This window comes from Schistocerca piceifrons, unplaced genomic scaffold (genome assembly GCF_021461385.2).
Source record: "Schistocerca piceifrons isolate TAMUIC-IGC-003096 unplaced genomic scaffold, iqSchPice1.1 HiC_scaffold_1189, whole genome shotgun sequence".
Lineage (NCBI taxonomy): Eukaryota > Metazoa > Arthropoda > Insecta > Orthoptera > Acrididae > Schistocerca > Schistocerca piceifrons.
In genome coordinates, this window is record NW_025727003.1 from 1 (window position 1) to 7,500 (window position 7,500).

The following is a 7,500-nucleotide window of genomic DNA, read 5'->3' on the forward strand; positions in this document are numbered from 1 at the left end:
AACCACGCGTGCCTCTCAAAACTAGCGGCAATGTTGTGTGGTACGAGCGCTGAAGCGCTGGAGCGGCTGGCCTGCGGCACCTGGCGCCTGGCGCCGGTTTTGAATGACTTTCGCCCGAGTGCCTGTCCGCTCCGGTGTGGAGCCGTACGACGCCCGTCGGCCGTGAGGCCGTTGGACACAGAACGCTGGAACAGGGGCCGCCACACGCCTCACTCCCGCCTATGCGACCGTCTCGAAAGAGACGGCGGAAACTGAGAAAAGATCACCCAGGACGGTGGATCACTCGGCTCGTGGGTCGATGAAGAACGCAGCAAATTGCGCGTCGACATGTGAACTGCAGGACACATGAACATCGACGTTTCGAACGCACATTGCGGTCCATGGATTCCGTTCCCGGGCCACGTCTGGCTGAGGGTCGGCTACGTATACTGAAGCGCGCGGCGTTTGCCCCGCTTCGCAGACCTGGGAGTGTCGCGGCCGCCTGTGGGGCCGGCCGCGTCTCCTCAAACGTGCGATGCGCGCCCGTCGCCTGGCGGTTCGCATACCGGTACTTTCTCGGTAGCGTGCACAGCCGGCTGGCGGTGTGGCGTGCGACACCTCGTACAACGACCTCAGAGCAGGCGAGACTACCCGCTGAATTTAAGCATATTACTAAGCGGAGGAAAAGAAACTAACAAGGATTCCCCCAGTAGCGGCGAGCGAACAGGGAAGAGTCCAGCACCGAACCCCGCAGGCTGCCGCCTGTCGTGGCATGTGGTGTTTGGGAGGGTCCACTACCCCGACGCCTCGCGCCGAGCCCAAGTCCAACTTGAATGAGGCCACGGCCCGTAGAGGGTGCCAGGCCCGTAGCGGCCGGTGCGAGCGTCGGCGGGACCTCTCCTTCGAGTCGGGTTGCTTGAGAGTGCAGCTCCAAGTGGGTGGTAAACTCCATCTGAGACTAAATATGACCACGAGACCGATAGCGAACAAGTACCGTGAGGGAAAGTTGAAAAGAACTTTGAAGAGAGAGTTCAAAAGTACGTGAAACCGTTCTGGGGTAAACGTGAGAAGTCCGAAAGGTCGAACGGGTGAGATTCACGCCCATCCGGCCACTGGCCTCCGCCCTCGGCAGATGGGGCCGGCCGCCCGCGCGGAGCAATCCGCGGCGGGGTCGTGTCCGGTTGCCTTTCCACTCGCCGCGGGGTGGGGCCGTTCCGGTGTGCGGTGGGCCGCACTTCTCCCCTAGTAGGACGTCGCGACCCGCTGGGTGCCGGCCTACGGCCCGGGTGCGCAGCCTGTCCTTCCGCGGGCCTCGGTTCGCGTCTGTTGTGGCAGAGCCCCGGTGTCCTGGCTGGCTGCCCGGCGGTATATCTGGAGGAGTCGATTCGCCCCTTTGGGCGCTCGGGCTCCCGGCAAGCGCGCGCGGTTCTTCCCGGATGACGGACCTACCTGGCCCGGCCCCGGACCCGCGCCGCTGTTGGCTCGGGATGCTCTCGGGCGGAATAATCGCTCCCGTCAGCGGCGCTTCAGCTTTGGACAATTTCACGACCCGTCTTGAAACACGGACCAAGGAGTCTAACATGTGCGCGAGTCATTGGGCTGTACGAAACCTAAAGGCGTAATGAAAGTGAAGGTCTCGCCTTGCGCGGGCCGAGGGAGGATGGGGCTTCCCCGCCCTTCACGGGGCGGCGGCCTCCGCACTCCCGGGGCGTCTCGTCCTCATTGCGAGGTGAGGCGCACCTAGAGCGTACACGTTGGGACCCGAAAGATGGTGAACTATGCCTGGCCAGGACGAAGTCAGGGGAAACCCTGATGGAGGTCCGTAGCGATTCTGACGTGCAAATCGATCGTCGGAGCTGGGTATAGGGGCGAAAGACTAATCGAACCATCTAGTAGCTGGTTCCCTCCGAAGTTTCCCTCAGGATAGCTGGTGCTCGTACGAGTCTCATCCGGTAAAGCGAATGATTAGAGGCCTTGGGGCCGAAACGACCTCAACCTATTCTCAAACTTTAAATGGGTGAGATCTCCGGCTTGCTTGATATGCTGAAGCCGCGAGCAAACGACTCGGATCGGAGTGCCAAGTGGGCCACTTTTGGTAAGCAGAACTGGCGCTGTGGGATGAACCAAACGCCGAGTTAAGGCGCCCGAATCGACGCTCATGGGAAACCATGAAAGGCGTTGGTTGCTTAAGACAGCAGGACGGTGGCCATGGAAGTCGGAATCCGCTAAGGAGTGTGTAACAACTCACCTGCCGAAGCAACTAGCCCTGAAAATGGATGGCGCTGAAGCGTCGTGCCTATACTCGGCCGTCAGTCTGGCAGTCATGGCCGGTCCTTGCGGCCGGCCGCGAAGCCCTGACGAGTAGGAGGGTCGCGGCGGTGGGCGCAGAAGGGTCTGGGCGTGAGCCTGCCTGGAGCCGCCGTCGGTGCAGATCTTGGTGGTAGTAGCAAATACTCCAGCGAGGCCCTGGAGGGCTGACGCGGAGAAGGGTTTCGTGTGAACAGCCGTTGCACACGAGTCAGTCGATCCTAAGCCCTAGGAGAAATCCGATGTTGATGGGGGCCGTCATAGCATGATGCGCTTTGTGCTGGCCCCCGTTGGGCGAAAGGGAATCCGGTTCCTATTCCGGAACCCGGCAGCGGAACCGATACAAGTCGGGCCCCTCTTTTAGAGATGCTCGTCGGGGTAACCCAAAAGGACCCGGAGACGCCGTCGGGAGATCGGGGAAGAGTTTTCTTTTCTGCATGAGCGTTCGAGTTCCCTGGAATCCTCTAGCAGGGAGATAGGGTTTGGAACGCGAAGAGCACCGCAGTTGCGGCGGTGTCCCGATCTTCCCCTCGGACCTTGAAAATCCGGGAGAGGGCCACGTGGAGGTGTCGCGCCGGTTCGTACCCATATCCGCAGCAGGTCTCCAAGGTGAAGAGCCTCTAGTCGATAGAATAATGTAGGTAAGGGAAGTCGGCAAATTGGATCCGTAACTTCGGGATAAGGATTGGCTCTGAGGATCGGGGCGTGTCGGGCTTGGTCGGGAAGTGGGTCAGCGCTAACGTGCCGGGCCTGGGCGAGGTGAGTGCCGTAGGGGTGCCGGTAAGTGCGGGCGTTTAGCGCGGGCGTGGTCTGCTCTCGCCGTTGGTCGGCCTCGTGCTGGCCGGCGGTGCAGGATGCGCGCGCCTGCGCGGCGTTCGCGCCCCGGTGCTTCAACCTGCGTGCAGGATCCGAGCTCGGTCCCGTGCCTTGGCCTCCCACGGATCTTCCTTGCTGCGACGGCCGCGTCCGCCTTAGCGTGCTCCTCCGGGGGCGCGCGGGTGCGCGGATTCTCTTCGGCCGCCATTCAACGATCAACTCAGAACTGGCACGGACTGGGGGAATCCGACTGTCTAATTAAAACAAAGCATTGCGATGGCCCTAGCGGGTGTTGACGCAATGTGATTTCTTCAGCTTTGCAACCATACTTCCCCCGGAACCCAAAAGCTTTGGTTTCCCGGAGGCTGCCCGCCGAGTCATCGGAGGAACTGCGGCGGATCGCTGGCTGGCATCGTTTATGGTTAGAACTAGGGCGGTATCTGATCGCCTTCGAACCTCTAACTTTCGTTCTTGATTAATGAAAACATACTTGGCAAATGCTTTCGCTTCTGTTCGTCTTGCGACGATCCAAGAATTTCACCTCTAACGTCGCAATACGAATGCCCCCGCCTGTCCCTATTAATCATTACCTCGTGTTCCGAAAACCAACAAAATAGAACCGAGGTCCTATTCCATTATTCCATGCACACAGTATTCAGGCGGGCTTGCCTGCTTTAAGCACTCTAATTTGTTCAAAGTAAACGTGCCGGCCCACCGAGACACTCAATAAAGAGCACCCTGGTAGGATTTCAACGGGGTCCGCCTCGGGACGCACGAGCACGCACGAGGCGGTCGCACGCCTTCAGCTCGCCCCACCGGCAGGACGTCCCACGATACATGCCAGTTAAACACCGACGGGCGGTGAACCAACAGCGTGGGACACAAATCCAACTACGAGCTTTTTAACCGCAACAACTTTAATATACGCTATTGGAGCTGGAATTACCGCGGCTGCTGGCACCAGACTTGCCCTCCAATAGATACTCGTTAAAGGATTTAAAGTGTACTCATTCCGATTACGGGGCCTCGGATGAGTCCCGTATCGTTATTTTTCGTCACTACCTCCCCGTGCCGGGAGTGGGTAATTTGCGCGCCTGCTGCCTTCCTTGGATGTGGTAGCCGTTTCTCAGGCTCCCTCTCCGGAATCGAACCCTGATTCCCCGTTACCCGTTACAACCATGGTAGGCGCAGAACCTACCATCGACAGTTGATAAGGCAGACATTTGAAAGATGCGTCGCCGGTACGAGGACCGTGCGATCAGCCCAAAGTTATTCAGAGTCACCAAGGCAAACGGACCGGACGAGCCGACCGATTGGTTTTGATCTAATAAAAGCGTCCCTTCCATCTCTGGTCGGGACTCTGTTTGCATGTATTAGCTCTAGAATTACCACAGTTATCCAAGTAACGTGGGTACGATCTAAGGAACCATAACTGATTTAATGAGCCATTCGCGGTTTCACCTTAATGCGGCTTGTACTGAGACATGCATGGCTTAATCTTTGAGACAAGCATATGACTACTGGCAGGATCAACCAGGGAGCTGCGTCAACTAGAGCTGAGCAGCCGGCCGCCCGGGAGTGTGTCCCGGGGGCCCGCGCGAACACGCAAGCGTCCGCTCAATCATTCTGCAAACAGGAGGAGGCTGAGCTCCCCTGCACAATACACCTCGAAACCCTCTCAGGTCCCGGCGGCGCGCAGCGCCGTCCCAAGTACTTGGTCGGGTTCGAGAGAGGCGCAATCGCCCGGAGTTAGGCGAGTAGACGCTTTCGGTGCGACCACCCGTGCTCCCAACTGAGCTTGCCGCTGCCGACAGAGGCCCGGGAGCGTGCTGTCGTGGCATTGCCGGCGGGAGACAACACGCGCCACCTACGGTGACCGGCAGCTCCAACGCCAGCGCCACAGAAGGACAAAAGCCCCACTTGGGTGCCGAAGCGAACTCTCCCAGCACAGCGCACGCGCCAACACATCCGCACAGCTGCGATACAAACCACCAGCGAGAACCGCTGGGGCGACCGAGCAGCAGACGGCGTCGCGGCGCCGAGCGCCGGGCGGCGGCGCATCCTCAACGCACACAGTCCTCAATCGGACCAGCACACTGAAGATGTCCACCGCGCTTCGCACCGGGCCCGCGAGGACCTACTTTGGCCGCACGGCGCCGCGCGCAGGGTGCGCCGGCGCGCAGCTGCGACGCCTGCCGCGTCCGTCGGCCGGCGCGCCTGCCACTGGCCGCCCCCACCAGCCGGCTGTAGCGCGTGCGCCCACGCACCGCGCGGCCAGCACGCCGGGAGGCGCCCCCTCACCGGCCGGGGACGGTCCCACCCAGCCACCGCCGCGTATCGCTTCACACCCAGATGCCGTTCAGTTTCGTCGGCATGGTGGGTATCGCTGGAACAACCGGTTAGTACCTCAACCTATCGTCGCCATCACCGATTCACCCCTAGCGAGAACAACCGCACCACAACAGGTTACCATTTGTTCATTTGCGTAACTTCACCAGAAAACGCAGGCGTCCATCGCCATTTGCAACTTCAACGATTATTGCATGCCTGTGTCAGGTGTCACGCCACACTACGTCTGCCCACATACACGCAACAAAATGTGCACGCCTAGACAATACGTGGAAGGTGGCCCCCGTACGTATGCGATGTCCATTGCTCGAACGACTGTCAACCGGCCTCTGTAGCATGTCGCAGATATGGAACGCGGTGCACCATGCCATCACGGTGTGTGAGGAGAGACGACTAGGTCCGAATACATCAACAGACAGCTCATGCTGATCGCCATCCACGGCGTCCGTTCCTCCCACACGTCTCTATGGCGTACCACACTGCAATCCAGCTCTCATAGGGAGACGACACGTAGCTGCGTGCACAATATTTGCACTGTATGGTCCGCCGTTTTTGGGCGCAGTCGTTGTGCGGTCACACATGTGCCACGATGTATCATTCAGTACATAAGGACGAATGTGCAGTACAGATTGTGGTTCACGCGTACGACATCAGCGGACAGTTGACACAGGCCGCACCACAACGTAGCCTGAGTACGTCGCATGCGAAGGGCATTGAACATGCAAACTTCTCACCAACCAGCTTGCGAAGGCAGGGGGCAAGGTGGGGACGTGGGGAGGGGCGGCATGTACGTCCTGCTGCCATCCACATTACAGTGTACAGCAGGAGCATGTGGAAAGTGAGCAAGACTTGCAAGGTGTTTAACATGAAGCGATACACAGGGGTGCGGGCAGTGCGAGTAGCGAACTATATTGCGAGGGTTGCGGGTGGGCAACACTACAGTAATTGAACGAGTCGTATAACAATTACAGAGCAGGTTTAGGCGACAACGTGGGTTACGTTAAGGCGACAACATGGGTTAGGTTAAGGCACAACATGGGTTAGGTTAAGGCACAACATGGGTTAGGTTAAGGCACAACATGGGTTAGGTTAAGGCACAACATGGGTTAGGTTAAGGCACAACATGGGTTAGGTTAAGGCACAACATGGGTTAGGTTAAGGCACAACATGGGTTAGGTTAAGGCACAACATGGGTTAGGTTGAGGCACAACATGGGTTAGGTTGAGGCACAACATGGGTTAGGTTGAGGCACAACATGGGTTAGGTTGAGGCACAACATGGGTTAGGTTGAGGCACAACATGGGTTAGGTTAAGGTACAACATGGGTTAGGTTAAGGTACAACATGGGTTAGGTTAAGGTACAACATGGGTTAGGTTAAGGTACAACATGGGTTAGGTTAAGGTACAACATGGGTTAGGTTAAGGTACAACATAGGTTAGGTTAAGGTACAACATAGGTTAGGTTAAGGTACAACATAGGTTAGGTTAAGGTACAACATAGGTTAGGTTAAGGTACAACATAGGTTAGGTTAAGGTACAACATAGGTTAGGTTAGGTTAGGTTAGGTTACACGTTGTTGTACGGAAAGGTGTAGGGGGGGGGGGGGGGGCGGGGGCGGCAGGTTCGTTGATAGTGATTATAGTAAGTGAATGCTTGTGACATGATCAGATTTGTCACGTCAGGATGCACCTTTGGCTTATTAGAGGCGGCGCTCCAATTCTATGCTTGTGTGAGACCTGTGTCTTTGACTCATGTCATTGTTTGTGCGCTGTGACAGGAGGTACTATTGTGATGTTGGGTGCACCGTTGTATAGGACATGTGTGGGTGTTGGTGCCTGGTCTGCGCAATGGTGGATGTCGAAAGGCTGGGATATTGTATTTTCCGCACGGACCTCCTGGTCTGGTTGTGATAGTGTGGATTGTGTAATGTGGCGGAGAAGATGCACTGGATGTTGTTCCATGCTGGTGCTTACATATTGTATGTGCGCCTGTTAGAAGCAGAGAGTGGTGCGTGATCAGAGTGTCTGGCTGACGTGTGGTTCCCATTTT

The 7,500-nt window shown here is 57.6% G+C and overlaps 1 non-coding gene across 1 annotated transcript; it reads left to right on the plus strand.

Moving 5' to 3' along the window:
- Window positions 1-263: 263 nt before the first annotated feature.
- LOC124728978 lies at window positions 264-418 on the plus strand. The gene has a single exon (XR_007007518.1). It is a non-coding gene; the product is annotated as a 5.8S ribosomal RNA (ribosomal RNA).
- Window positions 419-7,500: the final 7,082 nt, after the last annotated feature.